The sequence below is a fragment of the Gorilla gorilla genome, chromosome 9 (assembly GCF_029281585.2).
Source record: "Gorilla gorilla gorilla isolate KB3781 chromosome 9, NHGRI_mGorGor1-v2.1_pri, whole genome shotgun sequence".
NCBI lineage: Eukaryota > Metazoa > Chordata > Mammalia > Primates > Hominidae > Gorilla > Gorilla gorilla.
In genome coordinates this window covers 137,608,484-137,628,430 of record NC_073233.2, presented here as the reverse complement: position 1 = coordinate 137,628,430, position 19,947 = coordinate 137,608,484, and positions in this window count along the sequence as shown.

Here is a 19,947-nt window from a genome sequence, read left to right as displayed (position 1 = left end):
TGAATGAATCTGCCTGATGACTGGACTCCATGGCAGCAAAGCAGGGCAGCCCAGCAGTGTTAGGGAAGTGGCGAGTAATCCCTCAGGGGAAGGGAGAGCCAAGGCTCTGAAGATGGGATGCCCACAGAGGAAGGAACCCCAGGCACGAGGGCAGACTTCCCTGCGTGCCAGGCAGAGCCTGCGTTCTTGGGTGTGTGTGTGTTTTCACTCCTGTTAGTTCTTGGAGTTGACAACCAGCAATCACGTTTTGAATGGCCTCCTGGCCACGGACGGTGAACCGTGGGGTGTGTGTTCAGCGCTCTGTGCTGTTGCTGTTGTGGGAACAACACCCAGAGCTCCGTCGGGCCAGGATGTCCAGCTCTGTCTCTCTCAGCTACAGAGACCAGGAGCTGTTTTCTGCTCACTTGGCACCTCTCTGAACTGTGACGCCAGCTCCTGGCAGGGACTGGCTCCCCCCTGGGCTGTAGGGTATTTCTATGACCTCTTATGCAGGATTGGGAGTAGATGCTGCTCTCAGTTCCTGCCGTGGAGGTCAGCGTGACCAAGCTCCGGGCCAGGCACTGCAGCCTTGCTGTGGCAGCTCAGCATAGATGCACCTCCGCGTGGGCAGCTGTGCTGGGTGCTGTTAAATCTCCCGCATGATCCCTGCCCTGCCCTCCAGGAGTTTCCAATGTCAAGCGTCTTAGTTAGATTATTGTTCCTCCCTGGGCCTCTCTCCCTCTGACTACAGTTGCTATTTATTATCACAATAAGGTCGTGTGATTCTCTTTATTTGGGGTGGGGATAAGAATACTGAGCCAGAGCGGGGTCATATACTTAAATGGAGCCCCATACCTGCCCCTAATTGGCTATGTGTTCTTGGGCGAGTTATATGGCCTCCCTGAGTCTCAGCTTTCTCATCTGTGAAATGGGGAAGATAACACCACTCCTAAAGATTGTTCTGAGGCTGTAGTGAGAAAATGCACGCGAAAGCATTTTGAGAGCCACAGAAAGCAGTGGGAGCGAGGGGAGATGCTACTATTCTTAGTGAGGAGGCAAGCAGAATGGCCCAGGGGACTGATCGGCTGTCCCCTCCTTTTCTCCACTGTCCCTTTCCAGCACCTCCTCCCAGGGCCCTTGACACATGCCCATTCTGTGTCCCAAGTGGGCCTGCTCTCCATGCTGTGAACTTTTTTTTTGGAGACGGAGTCTCACTCTGTCGCCCAGGCTGGAGTGCAGTGGCGCGACCTCGGCTTACTGCAAGCTCCGCCTCCCGGGTTCACGCCATTCTCCTGCCTCAGCCTCCCGAGAAGCTGGGACTACAGGCGCCCCCCACCACACCCGGCTAATTTTTTTATATTTTTAGTAGAGACAGGGTTTCACCGTGTTAGCCAGGATGGTCTCGATCTCCTGACCTCGTGATCCACCTGCCTTGGCCTCCGAAAGTGCTGGGATTACAGGCGTGAGCCACCACGCCTGGCCTTACACTGTGAACTTTCTTTCTCTTCCCTTCCCCTTCCCCTTCCTCTTCCCCTTCCCCTTCCTCTTCCCCTTCCCCTTCCTCTTCCTCTTCCCCTTTCCTTCCCCTTCTCTTCCCTTTCCCCTCCCCCTTCCCTTCCCTCTTCCCCTTCCCTTCCCTCTTTCTTTCTCTTTCTTTCTTTCTCTCTTTCTTTCAACGGAGTCTCTCTCTGTTGCCAGGCTGTATAGTGCAGTGGCGTGATCTCGGCTCACTGCAACCTCTGCCTCCTGGGTTCAAAAGATTCTCCTGCCTCGGCCTCCTGAGTAGCTGGGGCTACAGGCATGCGCCCCCATGCCCAGCTAATTTTTATTTTGTACTTTTAGTAGAGACGGGGTTTCACCATGTTGGCCAGGATGGTCTCGATCACCTGACCTTATGATCTACCTGCCTCGGCCTCCCAAAGTGCTGGGATGACAGGCGTGAGCCACTGCACCTGGCTGTGACCTTTCTTTTATCCCTCTTCTCCCTTCAAACATACGCATTCTCTGCTTCAGTCCTTGTGCCTTGGATCATTCATTCTTGTAATAAGTGCTTATTGGGAGCCTGGTGTGTTGGAAAGAGCATGGAGTTGAATCTTTGGCCTTATCCCCTCTGGCCGTGTGACTCCAGGCAAGTCCCTTGCATTATCTGCGCGTCAGTTTCCTAAAATTCAAAACGGGTACAACATCTTCACTGCAGGACTGCTGGGAGCAGGGTGAGGGGTGATGTACGTAAAAACCAAGGCGCGGTGCTCAATAATTGTAGCTCTCTCCCCCAGGCTGCTTGCTGCCAATCAGAGAAACTTACCAGACTTGCTATATTGTCCGTGCAAAGACCAAAACAACAACAGCAACAACAACAATTTTAATTGGATCCTGGGATACATCACAAATCCTGGCCTGACAATAGTTGCTTGAATATGCAACTGAGCCACCAATGCCATCTCCAGAAGGAGTGGGTGAGGAGGTACTGCCCGTTCTGTGGCAGGGCCACTGGGCCTCACCAGCACATGGCACCAGGGTATCTTAATTCTCTAAAAAGGCATTACTCCCATTCCCACAATGCCAAGACTTTAGTCTTGGCCCTTTCTAACCCCAAATGCAGTGCCTCATCATTCACCTGAGGTCCCGGATGGGGACTGCAAGGCGTGAGAGAGGGGCTTAGATTTTAGGCTTCCGTTTTTTGTGGGAGTACATTTAAAAAGCAGGTATATCATTTGGTGCATTTGATATTAAGCCTCTGGGGGTGATCTGGAAAGACTAGTAAACATATAGCACAAGTACCCTTTAAAGAAGCTCATCTCATCATTCATTCAGTGAATATTGGTTGAGTTAGGGCCCCCTCTTAATATGGAGGTTACAGCAGTGAACGAAACAGATGGGGTCTCTCCCTTTGTGTAGCTGACATTCTTGTGGTAGAGGCAGACCATCAGCAGGAGGCATAATGAATAAAGAGATAAAGGACATGTTAGGAGGTGGGAGTCCTGAGAGAGAAGAAAAGTGGAGCTGGAGGGGAGATTGGCCTGCTGAAGAGGCAGGGCAGGCCACAGAGGTAGTAATAGGATGGTCAGAGACTCCACCCTGGTGAGGTGACACTTGGCCAAGACTTGAAGCAGGTGAGGGGACTAGTGATGCTGATGTCAGGGCCAACACGTAGCATGGCTGGGGTGCTCAGGGACCAGCTGTGTGCTGGGGTGCAGAGAGTGAGGGGAGAAGGAAAAGGGGAGATCAGATAGGTTCTGGGGGTGGGGAGGCAGATCACATGGGGCCTTGGAGGTCACCATAAGTACTCTTCAGCTTTGGGTCTCAGGGGTGGGGAAGGGGAACAACTAGTGGGTTTTGAGGGAACTGGGTCTCAGGAGAACTCATTCCAGTGCTGGCTCTGCTCAGCACTGGCCTTGACATTTGGTACAATCAGGTAGCCTCTCAGGGCCGTGCTTGCCTTGGAGGTCAGACCAGCTGGCTGGCTTGGCTAATTCAAAGGCCCATTCTCAACTCTGGGTGTCACATGCAGTGCAAGGCACGCAAACTCATCCATTTCTCCATCTACCCCCAAAAGTCTCCGGCTCCCTGGAGAATTTTCATTTCCTTTGCTGTCAATTTTCCAGTTCGCCCCAGAGGCAAACCCAGGTCTCCAGGTACATCTGGAAGTGGCTGTGGGGGAGATGGTGGAATTCCCTGCCCCCCCACAGGGAGCTGAGCACACTCTTCCCAAGGCAGTTTTTCCCTGGCTGGGATCAGCAGTGGAGCAGTTTCCCGTGGCGAGGCGAGCCCTGGCCTCTACCCTGCTGGGCTGGTGGGACTGGGATAAGGAGAGGGCAGCAAGTGACAGGTGCCTCTGGAAGGAGAGCTAGATGTGGCAGGCATGTCCTTTGCTGGGCAGCAGGCAGGATTCGGGTGCAGTGTCAGTGGCAGCCCTGAGCAGGAGGCTGGGGGAGGGCCTGCCTGTTACCAGAACTGCACCCGTTTTACTCTGGGGTCGTGGGAGACAAGCTTGCAGCCGGTGGCCCGGCCGTTCCCATGCCTGATGCTGCAGCAGCTGCCAAACGCTCTCTCAATGCAGCCTGGTCAGAAAGGAGGATCTGGTGCACTGCATGGAGACCACAGTGGATAACAATGTACTGTATATTTGCAAATTGCTAGAAGAATAGATCTTTAAGGTCCTCACCACAAACAAATGATAAGTTGATGAGGTGATGAATATGTTAATTAGCTTGATGGGATCTTTCTACAATATCATAAATCAAAACATCACATTGTACCCCATATATACACAATTATTAATTGTCATTGAAAAATAACTTAAAAAATGAAAAAAGGAGACAGGAGGACTTCCTTTTTCTTGGCCGGGGTAGAGGAGTATGAAAGGGAAAATGGGGGGCGCTCCCCATTTCCCACCCGGCCCCCTGCCCAGTTCTGCCTCGTAGCTCTAGCGGGCCATCCATGCCTCGGGTTTGGTGCACCTCTACCCTCCAAGGAACCATCACCACCACTCCTCCTCCATCCCCTCCTGCCGGCTCGCAGGTCCCTACTAGCCAGGTTTCCAGAGCTGCAGATGACCCAATGCTAGAGATTGTTGGAAATGTAACAAACGGCAGCCAGCCAAGGCTTTCCAACTCACAGCTCTCCACGGTCATGGCTGCTGAGGCTGCAGAGGAGAGCATCAAGCTGCAGAAACAGGTTAACTGCTGAGACTGAACTGTGCTCTGGGTTTGTGGATTTCCAGCAACATACGCCAACATTTCTGCAAGGAGCATTTTATAAACATGAAGTTCATGTACGTGTAACTTACATGGAGTAAAATTCATCTTTTGTAGGTGTAGAGCTCGATGAGTTTTGACAAATGTAGATAGTCACGTAGCCATTGCACAGACAAAATTTACAACATTGCTAGCACTAGCTGGGCGCGGTGGTTCATGCCTGTAATCCCAGCACTTTGCGGGGCTGAGGTGGGCAGATCACAAGGTCAGGAGTTTGAGATCAGCCTGGCAAACATGGTGAAACCCCGTCTCTACTAAAAATACAAAAATTAGCTGGGTGTGGTGGCGCACGCCTGTAATCCCAGCTACTCAGGAGGCTGAGGCAGGAGAATCACTTGAACCCAGGAGGCGGAGGTTGCAGCGAGCTGAGATTGCGCCAGTGCACTCCAGCCTGGGCAACAGAGCAAGACTCCATCTCAAAAAAAAATTAATTAATTAAAAAAATAAATAAATAAAATAAAGAACATTGCAGGCTGCACCCCAAATGGTTTCCTTGTGTTCCTTTGCATTTAATTCTCTCTCAGCCCCCAGGGCCTGGTAAGAGTATTTTTACTGGATCATTTTCTCCCTTTTCTCTAACTGTCCTCTATCTGTCTTCTTTCAGTTAACACTATGTTTTTGAGATTCACCTTAGTCATTATGTGTATCAGTAATTCCCTTTTCATTGCTGTGGAGGTCCATCACTTTACTTATTTTATTTTAAATATTTTATTGTGGCAAAATATAGCCAGTCCTCCATATTCATGGGTTCTGTATCCATTGATTCAACCAACCACGAATCAAAAATCTCTGGAAAACGTTGTGTCCGTATTGAACATGTACAGACTCTTTTCCCTTGTCATTATTCCCTAAACAACACAGTACAACAACTATTTACATAGCATTTATGTTGCATTAGGTATTATGAGTAATCTAGAGCTGATTTAAAGTATATGGGAGGATGTGCATAGGTTATATGCAAATACTATGGCATTTTATAGAAGGGACGTGAGCACAGTGGATTTCGGTATCCACTGGAGGTCCTGGAACCAATTCCCCATGGATGTAGAGGGATTATACATAAAACATAAAATTTGTCCTTTTAACAATTTTTAAGTATACAATTCAGTGACACTAATTACAATCACAATGTTGTATAACCATCACCACTACCTACTTCCACAATTTTTCATCACCCCAAACAGAAACTCTGTACTCATAAGCATTAAGCTCCCCACCTTCTCACAGGGTGCACCAAGCCTAAGGGAATAATCTTCCCATAGTCCCTGGGCACCTCTAATCTGCTTTCTGTCTCTGTGAATTTCCCTATTCTAGATACTTCATGTCAGTGAAATCTGCAGTATTTGTCCTGCTGTGTCTGGCTTCTTTCACTTAGCATAATGTTTCCGTTGTTCATCCAGGTTGTAGCATGTACCAGAGCTTCCTTCCTTTTTATGTCTGAATGATATTCTGCAGTTCATGTACAACAGTTTTTGTTTATCTAGTCATCTGTTGGACAGTTAGGTTGTTGTCAACTTTTGGCTGTTGTGAATAATGCTGCTGTGAACATTGCATACAAGTATCTGTTTCAGCCCCTGTTTTTTAATTATTTTGAGTATACTTCTAAAAATGGAATGGCCAGGTCATATGATAATCCTATGTTTAACTTTTTAGGGAACTGCCATAGTGTTTTCCATGGCAGCTGCATCTTTATTCCTACCAGCAATGCACAAGCGTTCCAATTCCTACCCGCCCTTGACAACGCTTGTTATTTTACTTTTTAAAAAAATTATAGCACTCCTAGTAGGTGTGCAGCGGTAACTCATTATGGTTTTGATTGCATCCTAATGCATCCTGTTGACTAATGATGTTGAACATCTTTTTTTCTCATGTGCTTTTTTTTTTTTGCCATTTATATACTTTCTTTAGAGAATTGTCTATTTAAGTTCTCTGCCCAGTTTTGAAAGCTATTTTGTGGGGTTTTTTTGTTATTGAGTTATAGAAGTTTTTGTATATTCTGGATATTAAGCTCTTATCACAGATATGATTTGCAAATATTTTCTGTGGGTTGTCCTTTCACTCTCTTACTAGTGTCCTTTGATGCACAAAAGTTTTTAATTTTGATGAAATCTCTTTTACTATTTTTTCTTTTGTTGCCTGTGCTTTTGGTGTTATATCCAAGAAATTATTGCAAAATTCTGTGTCACAGAGTTTTTTTTCTATATTGTCATCTAAGACTTTTATAGTTTTAGCTCTTATATTTCAGATCTTTGATCTATTTTGAGTTGATTTTTTGTATGTGGTGTTAGACAAAGATCCAACTTGATTCTTTTCATCGTGGATACTCAGTTTTCCCAGCACTAGTTTTTTTGTTTTTTTGAGGTGCTCAGTAAATGTTTATTACATAAGTGAATGTTCCAGTGAATACATAAATAAGTATAAATTCATGCAGGAGTTTGTATACCAGACATGCCTGACATTCACTGTTCCAGCACTGGGAGGAGGGACCATGCCTCACCTACGGTCATGGCTGATAGGGTCACCTATGGGCATAGCTGATAGGACCCTTGCCATCCAGCAACTCTGTAATGTAGCTTGGTTTGAAAGATGAAATAAGCCAATGAAGTTCTTTTGAAATTTTGGAATATGGCATTAAGATACCTAATCAATAACTCAGAGGTGCTAGTACCAAAAGGTCTCGTGAATCTGGAGCCAGAACCATTAAGGGGACGGGGGGGCAGTTCTCTCAATGGAGACTTTCCCATTGAGAAATTCAGTACTCCTTCTTGTATCCTAATGGCCTTGTCACATTGTTATGTTCATGTCCAAGGTAAAGCTAAGATGAGCTGGCCAGGAGATACAGCACAACAGAAAACAAAGCAACCAGCACGCTCATTCTGCACCCCCACTGCATTTTCCTCTCTGAATATCCACATGCCCTCATGGTTGCTGAGCACACATCATTTGAATTTGCCTACAGCTTTACTTGCGGTGGTCCTGACCAAATTCTCCATGACCCTCATCCAAATGCCACCCATCATTTGTCTAAAATTTCTGCATTTTCGATGAGATTCTTTGGAGCTCTCCCTGGTCCAGCTTAGTTACTTAAGAACCAGGCTATGAGTCTGGCATCAACCTCTGATCTAATCAACTATGGACAGGGAGATGAGGTCACATATTCCCTAGGGCTACTCCTTATAAGGGCTGGGTGGTCAGGAGAAGTTAGGTAAGAAGCAACAGTTTGGTCCCAGGCAAACTACCTGGAATGGTCACTGCAGGTTCCCTCTATTTTTTTTTTTTTTTTTTTGAGACAGAGTCTCCCTCTGCTGCCCAGGCTGGAGTGCAGTGGCACAATCTTGGCTCACTGCAACTTCCACCTCCCAGGTTCAAGGTATTCTCCTGCTTCAGCTTCCCCAATAGCTGGGATCACAGGCGTGTGCCACTGCACCCTGCTAATTTTTTATATTTTAAGTAGTGACAGGGTTTCACCATGTTGGCCAGGCTGGCCTTGAACTCCTGACTTCAAGTGATCTGCCTGCTTCCATCTCCCAAAGTTCCCAGCACTAGTTTTTGAAAAGACTGTCTTTTCCCCATTCCTACATTATTGCCATTTTTGTATTTAGTTGAATTTTTTGGTAGTGTATCATTTTGAGTCTCTTTTTTGGTATATGTTTTAGTTATTTTCTCAGTGGTTATATTGCAATTAACTTCTTACACTTATCATACCCTAGTGAATAATACCAATGGTATAAAAACATTCTGCTCTTATACATCGATTCCTCCTCCTCTGTATTGTTATTGTCACAGGTTATATCATTGTACATGTGTGCCTATTAACATAGATTTATAATTATTGTTTTGTGACCCTAACTTTTAAATCATATAGAAATAAAAGGGAGTTACAAAAGTACAGTAGTACTGGCTTTTATAATTACCCATGTAGTTACCTTTACAGCATTCTGTTTTTCTACATATGGCTTTGAGCTATTGACTAATGTCCTTTAATTTCAGCCTGAGGTATGTCCTTTAATAGGTCTACTAGTAACAAATTACGTCAGCTTTTGTTTATTTGGAAATATCTTAGTTTCGCCTTCATTCTTGAAAGATCATTTTGGCAGATATGGAGTTCATGGTTGACAGTTTATGTTTTCCAGTCCTTTAAATACATCATCTCACTGCCTTCTGGCTTCCATGGTTTCTGAGAAGAAATCAGCTGTTAATTCCATAGAGAATCACTTGTAGGTGATGAGCCACTTTTCTCTCACCGATTTCAATATTCTTTTTGTCTTTGTCTTTCAACAATTAGAGTCTCATGTGTCTTGGTGTAGATCTCCTTGAGTTTATCCTGCTTGAAGTTCATTAAACTTTTCGAACATGTATATTTTCATGTCTTTTTATCATATTTGGGGAATTCCAGGCCATTAGTTTACAAATAATGTCTCTGCCCCTTTCCCTCTTCTTCTGGAGTGCTTATGATATATCTATATTTATATCTAACCTATATGTTTATATATCTATGTGTGTATGTGTGTATGTGTGTCTGTGTGTGTGTGTGTGTGTTTGATGGTGTCCCACAGATCCCTCAGGTTCTGTTTATTTTCTTTATTTTTTTCTTTCACTTCCTCAAACTGGATAATTTCAGTTGTCTTAATTTCAAGTTTGACAGTTCTTTCCCTGCCTGCTCAAAACCTGCCATTGAATCTCTCTAGTGAATTTTAAAATTTCAGTTATACTCTTCAGCTCCAGAATTTCTGTGTGGTTTCTTTTGATAATTTACATCCTTTGACATTCCCTATTTGTTCATACATTGTTTTCCCGATTTTATTTACTTAGTTTTTGTCTATGGTTTCCTTTCACTTACTGAGGATATTTAAGAGAGTTGATTTAACATCTTTGACTAGTAATTCCAATGTCTGGGCTTTCTTAGGAATAGTTTTCTGTCAAATTCTTTTTTTTCCAGTGAATGAGCCATATTAACAATTTTTTTAACATATATTTTTTGAGACAGAATCTTACTCTGTCGCCTAGCAGGCTGGAGTGCAGTGGTGCAACCTAGGCTCACTGCAACCTCCAGCTCCTGGGTTCAAACAATTCTCCTGCGTCAGCCTCCCGGGTAGCTGGGATTACAGTCATGTGCTACCATGCCCGCCTAATTTTAGTATTTTTAGTAGGCGTGGGGTTTCACCATTTTGACCAGGCTGGTCTCGAACTGCTGACCTCAAGTGATCTGTCTGCCTCGGCCTCCCAAAGTACTGGGATTGCAGGTGTGAGCCACTGTGCTGGCCCATATTTTTCTTTTTCTTTTTCTTTTCTTTTTTTTTTTTTTGGTATGCTTTGTAACATTTTTTGTTGAGACTGAATGTTCTGAGCATTATAATGTGATAACTCTGGAAATGAGATTCCCTCTCCTCTAGGACTGCTTTTGAGGCTGCAGTCATCTATTTGTACAGTGACTTTTCCAAACCATTTTTGCAAGGTGTCTTTCACTTGTGTGTAGTCACTGAAGTTTTTGTTCTATTATCTCTGCAGTTAGCCTGCATCCTGATAGAGATTTCCTTAAATGTCAAAGTTCAGCATCCTCTCTCTTCACCAATCCCTGAGTGCAGGAACTGTGTCATGATGGCATGGACATTGCCATGATTATTTCCATAGGTCACACTCATACAAGAGGAATTCATACGTCAAGAATGTAATCACAAGTCAAGGGTATTAAATATTGCCAAATTACCCTCTAACATATTTTTACCAATTTAGTCTTCCACCAATAGATTATGAATATTCATTCTCATCTGCTCACCAACACCAAGCATTCTTTAAATCTTTGCCAATTTGAGAAATGAGTGACGTTTTATTGTTGTTTTAATTTTGTTATTTTTTTACTAGTGAATTTGGTATATTCTTTAGTCTTTGGGATTTCTTTGTTGTTGTTGTTGTTAATTCGTGTCTTTGCCAAGCTTGAGGGCATCCCTTTCTCTCTTTCCTTAGTCGTTTATGAGTAAAAACTGTTTTCTAAAAACGCCATAGTCTCTCTGAAAAAACAAACATTTAAAACATTATAATGGCCGGGCATGGTGGCTCATGCTGTAATCCCAGCACTTTGGGAGGCCATGGTGAGCGGATCACGAGGTCAGGAGATCGAGACCATCCTGGCTAACACAGTGAAACCCCGTCTCTACTAAAAATACAAAAAATTAGCTGGGTGTGGTGGCAGGCACCTATAGTCCCAGGTCCTTGGGAGGCTGAGGCAGGAGAATTGCTTGAACCCGGGAAGCGGAGGTTGCAGTGAGCCGAGATCGTGCCACTGCACTCCAGCCTGGGTGACAGAGCGAGACTCCGTCTCAAAAAATACAAAAAACAAAAACAAAAAAATTATAACATGTCAGTTGGTTAACAGTATTGGGAAGATTGGCTTTCTATATGGCAAAAGATTAATTTGAACCTTACTTGACATCATATAGGAAAATCAATAGTCTGTATGGGATAAACAGCTCAAACTCCAAAGATGATGAGAGGAAATTGAGTGGAAGAATATCTTTTTGACATTGTGGCTAGAGAAGGACCATCAAAACAATATATAAAGGGGGAAATTGATTTACATGAACATATTAAAATGAAATATCTCTGTTCAAGAAAGAATGCCACGAGACATGAACAGAAGGCTGATAAACTAGAAGATATTTACAATGACTCTTAGTAACGAGGATTAATCTGGGAAAAAGATATGAATAGGCAATGCACAAAAAAGAAATAATGACAAGTTAATAGATACATGGAAAGATGCTTACTATTACCAATAACCAGAAAATTGAAAACTTAAAAAAATGATATTTTACACTCATCTCAATGACAAAAATTAGGAAGTCACATGATGTTAAGTGCTGGCAAGGATGGGAAAAAATGGGAGCCCCCTTGCACTGCTGGTAGAAGTGTAAATTGGTATAGCCACTTTGGAGACCTAGCTTTATTGTATCTAAAGTGTGCACATACCCCACAACCAGGCAATTCTACAATAGAAAACTACCATATGAGTGCAGAAGGAGACATCAAGAGTATTCTTTTTTTTTTTTTGAGATGGAGTTTCACTCTTGTTGCCCAGGCTGGAGTGCAATAGCACAATCTCGGCTCACCGCAACCTCCGCCTCCTGGGTTCAAGCAATTCTCCAGCCTCAGCCTCCCACGTAGCTGGAATTACAGGCATGCGCCACCACACCTGGCTAATTTTGTATTTTTTAGTAGAGACAGGGGTTTCTCCATGTTGGTCAGGCTGGTCTCGAACTCCTGAACTCAGGCGGTCTGCCCACCTTGGCCACCCAAAGTGCTGGGATTACAGGCATGAGCATTCTTATCACAGCACTCGCTGTAGTAGCAAAGAGACAGAAGTTTCTTAGGGGTCTACCTAGAGGAACCTACTAATAGTAAAGTAAAATGTGTTATATGTATATGTATGTATGTGATATCTACATCACATATCCATATAATGGAATATAGTCTACCATTTGGAAGCAGTACATTTGTGATACATAAACTTGAGAATAATGTGGAGAGGTCTAAAAAATATAATGTTTAGTGAAAAAAGGTACAGAATAAGACAAAATGGGATTTTGCATGGAGCAAAAATGATAGCAGTTCATGAAAGGAAGAAACCATCTACTTAAAAGAGTGCGCTTGAGGTGAAAATAGACATACTTACCTAAGTATGTGCACGTGTGTGTATAAGCAGGAGCGTTGAAAAGTCCCGTGTGTGAGTGTGTGTAGATGTGTTTATAACAGCCTGACATAAGATTTAGGGGAACACAGAGGAAGGTTTTATATTCCAGAAGTTTAAATAATTTCAAATGGCATCCTCATATTCAAATGATCATTATGGTGACTATCCATTAGGGAATTTCGTCCAAATAAATGTCCATCTTAAAAGCTCTTTTATCCTCTTGCCCATTGTTAGTGAGTTGAATCATGCGCTACCCCTGCCAAAAGATATGTGTACGTTTAACCCCTGCTGAAACTGTGAATATGACCTTATTTGGAGAAAGGACCTTTGGGTCCTAATTTAGTGAGAAGTGTTTTTATAAGAGACACACAGAGAAGAGACACATAAGGAGAAGCAGGAGAGACCTCGTGAATACCAGCATACTGGAGTGAAGCAGCCGCAAGCCAAGGAACGCCTGGAGCCACCAGAAGCAGGAAGAGGCAGGGGAAGGTTCTCCCTCAGAGCCTTTGGAGGGAGCACACCCTACTGAAACCCAGAGTTTAGATTTCTGGCCTCCAGAACTGTGAGAAAATCAATTTCTGTCATTTAAAGTCAGCAGGTTTGTGGTAATTTGTTGCAGCAAGCCCAGGAAACAGATGCACCCCTTCCCTTTTCCCCTTTCTAGCTTCCCATCTTTTCCTTAGGAGGAGCAAAGCTGTCCCATGCAGGGTGGTTTTCCATTTTCTGTGTTTGTAGGGTCTTACCCTCTATTTGTGTTTCCCCCGTCATGGTCCATTTGGGCTGCTATAACAAACTACCATAGACAGGGTGGCTCTTAAACGTCAGAAATGTATTTCTCACAGCTCTGGAGGCTGGCAGGCCAAGATGAAAGCACTGGCAGATTCGGTGTCTGGTGAGGGCTGCTTCCTGGCTCACAGATGGCATCCTCTCCTGCGTCCTCACATGGCAGATGGGTGAGGGAGCCTCCAAAATCCCTTCATGAGGGCATGACTCCCACTCGTGAGGGCTCCACTCTTGCTCCCTAATCACCTCCCAAACAGCCTACATCCTAACACCATCACATTAGCGGTTACGGTTTTAACAGATGAATTTGAAGGAGGGAAAAGACACACGAAAATTCCACTCACAGCACCCAAAGTGAGATTTAAGGTGATGCGAAGAACACCGCTTTAAATTTCATTGAATCGCACAATACACTCTATTTAGTAGTAAGATGAATTAGTCAAAGACAGTCTGTTTGGTGAGAATAAGCATATAACATCTAGCACATACCAAACTCTCTTTTTATGAAAGAGAAAGCAAGCTTCAGCTTTGGCTTTCTTAAAGCTGGCGATGATATCTGGTTATATTAATAACATTGTTTTGGTTTCGCTGAATTTATTTTTATGCTTGGCTACCTTCTATTTACCGTAAGTGATGCCAATTTTTCTTTTAGGCTTGTGATTGCAAGATTCCTTTGTAAACATATGAATCTAAATTAAAAAGTGAGTTAGTTTAAAGAAACATATTAACTAAATAACAGTAGGAATAATATACAGATATGGAAAAGTCTGAAAGTATGGAACTCTGTACTACCCCCAGAAGCTTATCAAAGCTTCTTTTTTCTAAGGAAAATTCCCTCTATGAGAAGAATTCTGATGCCAACACCAATGCATTTCTGAAATCTACTTCGATTCATCTCTTGGGTCAATTGGTTTCATTTTCATTTACAAGAAGCGCTTGCGGGTTTTATGTTCTCTCAGTGTTTATATGTTTGACTGCTGCATCTGATTTAACAAGAACTTGTATGGTAGGAAATTGTCATGTTCCACTTTCTTTTCCTCAGAACTTTGTGGACACTGTTTTACCATTTTCTTTCATCAAATGCTGCCTGATTCTCAGGGTCCTCTCCTGGCCCTACCCCACCATTGTAATTGTAATTGCTTTTTGTTCTTGAATACATGAGACCATTTTCTTTTACTTTGAAGTGTAGTAAATTCAAGTATGTCTCAGAGTTGAGCCAGCACTATCACTTCTTCCCAGAATCCAGGGAGCCCTTTCAATTTCCTAGCCAGCTCTTTCTTTCTTTTCTTTTATACTGGTGGATATTTTTTGTATTTCACGCATTGTAGTCTTTCTTTTGGGGAAACAAGGACCAGAGGTAGATCATTATCTATCCCTCGTAGCTTAATCTTCATCCTAACAATTTCGACTTTATTATCTTTTCCCTACACCACTTCTATGATTATCTCAAGCTTTTTTGAATGTGATGAATTTAATATTTGCCTATGTTAATTTTGTTTCTTGGTCTTTCAGATTTACTTCTTAACTCTGTAATTGCTGTTTTGATCTGCAATTTTTCCTTAGCTCTGTAACTACCATTTTTCCATCTTATTTTATTGTCTCATCTAAGTATTTATTTATTTTTGTTTCAATGAATTCATGTTTTCCTTGTTTGTTTCTAGATACAAAATAACTTGTCTTAGATTTTTTCCCTATTTCTTAGGCTTATATTAGATTTCAGGATGGATTTTTCACTTTCCCATTTATACTATATTTCCTCTTCTTTTTTGTGTTAACCTCTCTGCATAGTTGCCATGAATTTTCTTTTATTCCTGCAGAATTTTTAATAAAAGGAGCTCTATCAGCGCATCCCATTTGCCTGTATATGGTGTAAATCAGTTTTACTTGGTTCTCCTCTCAATGTGTCTGAGTCCTGTTGTCTTCCCTTCAGTAGTGTTTGCTTCTATTCTTACAATCTTTCTTACCCTTAGCAAGTTACTTATGCTTTCTGTGCCTCAGTTTTGTCAACCTACATCCTATATACAGGTTCAGCCATAATGTGAGCCATAATGTGTAAAATGCTTGTAACAGTGTCTGGCATACACAAAGGCTATTATCCTCAGGAAGGGAGGCTCTCTTCTCTCCAATTTCTTTTTTCCCCCCAGCTTTTATTTTAGGTTCGGGGGGTACATGTTCAGGTTTATTATATGAGTAAATTGTTTGTCATGGGGGTTTGGTGTACAGATTATTTCATCACCCATGTAATAAACATAGTACCTGACAGGTAGCTTTTCAATTCTCACCCTCCTCCCACTCTCCACCCTCAAGTAGGCCCTGGTGCCTATTGTTCCCTTCTTTATGTCCATGTGTACTCAATGTTTAGCTCCCACTTATAAGTGAGAAAATCCAGTATTTGGTTTTCTGTTCCTATGTTAATTCAGTTAGGATAATGGCCTCTAGCTCCATCCATGTTGCTGCAAAGGACATGATCTTGTTCTTTTTTATGGCTGCATAGAATTCCATGGTGTATATGTACCATAATTTCTTTATCCAGTCCACTCTTGATGGGAATTTAGGGTGATTCTATGTCTTTGCTATCGTGAATAGTGCTGCAGTGAACATACAAGTGCATCTGTCTTTACAGTAGAACAATTTATATCCCTTTAGGCATATGCCCAACAGTGGGATTGGTGGGTTGAATGGTAGTTCTGTTTTAAATTCTTTGAGAAATTGCCAAACTGCGTTTCACCATGGCTGGGCTAATTTACACAGCCACCAGCAGTGGATGAGTGTTCCCTTTTCTCGGCAACCTTGCCAGCATCTGTTATTTTTTAACCTTTAAGTAATCGCCATTTTGACTGGTGTGAGACGGTATCTCATTGCGGCTTTAATTTTCATTTGTCTGATGCTTAGTGATGTTGAGCATTTTGTTCATATGCTTGTTGGTCATATGTATGTCATTTTTTGAGAAGTGTGTTCATGTCCTTTGTCCGTTTTTTAATGGGGTGTTTGTTTTTCACTTGTTAATTTGTTTAAATTCCTCATAGATGCTGAATATTAGACCTTTGTCAGATGCACAGTTTGCAAATATTTTCTTCCATTCTGTAGGCTGTTTACTCTGTTGATAGTTTCTTTTGCTGTGCAGAAGCTCTTTAGTTTAATTAGGTCCCATATGTCAAGTTTTGTTTTTGTCGTGGTTACTTTTGGTGTCTTCGTCATGAAATCTTTGCTAGGGCCAATGTCCATATGATATTTCCTAGGGTTTCTTCTAGGGTTTTTATAGTCTGAGATACTACATTGAAGTCCTTAATCCATCTTGAGTTGATTTTTATATGTGGTGAAAGGAAGGAATCCAGTTTCAAGCTTCTGCATATGGCTAGCCACGTGTCCCAGCACCATTTATTGAATAGAGAGTCCTTTGCCCATTGCTTGTTTTTGTCAACTTTGTCGAAAATCAGATGGTTGTAGGTGTGCAGCTGTATTTCTGAGTTGGCTAACCTGTTCTTTTGGTCTAGGTGTCTGTGTTTGTACCAGTACCATGCTGTTTTGGTTACTGTAGCCTTGTAGTATAATGTGAAGTTGAGTAGTGTGGTGCCTCTGCTTTTGTTATCTTCACTTAGGATTGCTTTGGCTACTTGAGCTCTTTTTTGGTTTCACGTGAATTTTAGAATGTTTTTTTCCCCTAATTCTGTGAAAAATGTCATTGGTCATTTGATAGGCATGACATTGAATCTGTAAATTGCTTTGGATATTATGGCCATTTAAACAATATTGATTCTTCCTGTTGATGAGCATGAAATGTTTTTCAATTTGTTTGTGTCATCTCTCATTTATTTCAGCAGTGTTTTGTAATTCTTATTGTTGAGATCTTTCACCTCTCTGGTTAGCTGTATTACTAGGTATTTTTTTATTTTTTATGGCTATTGAGAAAGGGATTGCATTCTTGATTTGGATCTCAGCTTGCATGTTATTGGTATATAGAAATGCTACTAATTTCTATACACCAATTTTGATCCTGAAGCTTTGCTAAAGTTCTTTATCAGATCTCAGAGCTTTTGGGCAGAAACTAAGGGGCCTTCTAGGTATAAAATCATACCATCTGTGAAGAGAGATAGTTTGACTGCCTCTCTTCCTATTTGAATGCCTTTTATTTCTTTCTCTTTCCTAATTCCTCTGGCTAGGACTTCCAGTACTATGTTGAATAGCAGTGGTGAGAGTAAGTATCCTTGTCTTGTTCCAGTTCAAGGGTAATGTGTCCAGCTTTTGCCCATTCAGTATGATGTTGGCTGTGGGTTTGTCGCAGATGGTTGTTATTATTTTGAGGTATGTTTCTTCAATACCTAATTTGGGGAGGGTTTTTAACATGAAGGAATGTTGGTTTTTTTTTTTTTTTTTTTTTTGAGATGTAGTCTAACTCTGTCGGCCAGGCTGGAGTGCTGTGGTGTAATTTCGGCTCACTGCAACCTCCACCTCCTGGGTTCAAGCAATTCTTCTGCCTCAGCCTCCCAAATAGCTGGGATCACAGGCACCTGCCATCACACCCGGCTAATTTTTGTATTTTAGTAGAGATAAGGTTTCACCATGTTGGCCAGGCTGGTCTTGAACCCTTGACCTCAAGTGATCTGCCCACCTTGGCCTCCCAAAGTGCTGGGATTACAGACGTGAGCCACCACACCCAGCCTGTGTTGAATTTTATTGAAAACCTTTTCTGTGTCTTTTGACATGGTCATGTGGTTTTTGTTTTTAGTTCTGTTTCTGTGATAAATCACATTTATTGATTTACATATGTTGAACCAACCTGCCATCCCGGGGATAAAGCCTACTTGATCATAGTGGATTAGCTTTTTGATGTTCTGCTGGATTCAATTTGATAGTATTTTCTTGAGGATTTTTGCATCTATGTTCGTCAAGGATATTGGCCTGAAGTTTTCTTTTTTTGTTGTGTCTCTGCCAGGTTTTGGTATCAGAATGATGCCGTCCTCATAGAATGGGTTAGGTAAGAGTCCTTCTTCCTCAATGTTTTGGAATGGTTTATGTAGGATTGATACCAGCTCTTCTTTATATACCTTGTAGAATTTGTCTGTGAATCTGTCTAGACCAGAGTTGTTTTTTTTTTTTTTTTTTTTTTTGAGACAGAGTCTCGCTTTGTTGCCCAGGCTGGAGTGCAGTGGCACAGTCTTGGCTCACTGCAAGCTCTGCCTCCAGATTCACACCATTCTCCTGCCTCAGCCTCCTGAGTAGCTGGGACTACAGGTGCCCACCACCACACCCGGCTAATTTTTTGAATTTTTAGTAGAGACAGGGTTTCACTGTGTTAGCCAGGATGGTCTCAATCTCCTGACCTTGTGATCCACCTGCCTCGGCCTCCCAAAGTGCTGGGATTACATGCGTGAGCCACTGTGCCTGGCCAGACCAGAGCTTTTTCTAATTGTTAGGCTTTTTATTACTAATTCAATTTTGGAACTTGTTATTGATCTGCTCATGGTTTCAGTTTCTTCCTCATTCAATCTTGGGAGGTTGTCTTTGTCCAGGAATTTATCCCATTTCTTCTAGGTTTTCCAGCTTGGGTGCATAAAGGTGTTCATAATAGTCTCTGAGGGTTTTGTATATCTGTAGGGTCAGTGGTAATGTCCCCTTTGTCATTTCTAATTTTGTTTATTTGGATAGTCTGTTATTTTTTTCTTTATTAGTCTAGCTAGTGGTCTATCAATCTTATTTATTCTTCCAAAGAACCATCTTTTGGTTTTACTGATCTTTTGTATGGTGTTTTGTGTCCTAATTTCATTCAGTTCAGCTCTGATTTTGGTTATTTATTTTCTTCTGGTAGCTTTGGGGTTGGTTTTCTCTTATTTTTCTAGTAACTCTAAGTGTGATATTAGGTTGTTGAGATCTTTCTAACTTTTTGATATGGGCATTTAGCACTCTAAACTTTCCTTTTAACACTGCTTTAGTTGTGTCCCCGAGATTCAGGTATGTCACATCTTTATTTTCATTAGTTTCAAATAATTTCTTGATTTTGGCTTTAATTTCATTGTTTACCCCAAAGTCATTTAGGAGCAGGTTGTTTAATTTCCATGTAATTATATGATTTTTGAGACATCTTAGTATTGATTTCTGTTTATTGCACTGTGGTCCCAGAGTCTGGTTGGTATGATTTTTTTTTAAATTTGTTGAGAATTGTTTTATGGCTGATCATGTGGTGGATTTTTAGAGTGTGTGCCATATGCAGATGAGAAGAATGTATATTCTGCTCTTGATGGGTGGAGTGTTCTGTATATGCCTGTTAGGTGCATTGAGTCTAGAGTTGAGTTCAGGTCTTGAATATTTTTCCCTTTTCTTTCTTTCTTCCTTTCTTTCTTTCTTTCTTTTTCTTTCTTTCCTTCCTTCCTTCCTTCCTTCCTTCTTTCTTTTTCTTTTCTTTCCTTTCTTTCTCCTTCCTTCCTTCCTTTCTTTCTTATCTTTTTTCAAGTTCTCACTTTGTCACCTAGGCTGGAGTGCAGTGGTCTGATCTCAGCTCACTGCAGCCTCAATCTCCCAAGTTCAAGTGATCCTTTCACCTCAGCTCCCCAAGTAGCTGAGACTACAGGCGTGACCAACCACACCCAGCTAATTTTTGTATTTTTTAGAAAGACGTAGTTTCTCCACATTGCTCAGGCTGGTCCTGAACTCCTGAGCTCAAGCAATCTGCCTACCTCAGCCTCCCAAAGTGCTAGGGTTACGGGCGTGAGCCACCATGCTCAGCCTGGTCTTGAATATTTTTGT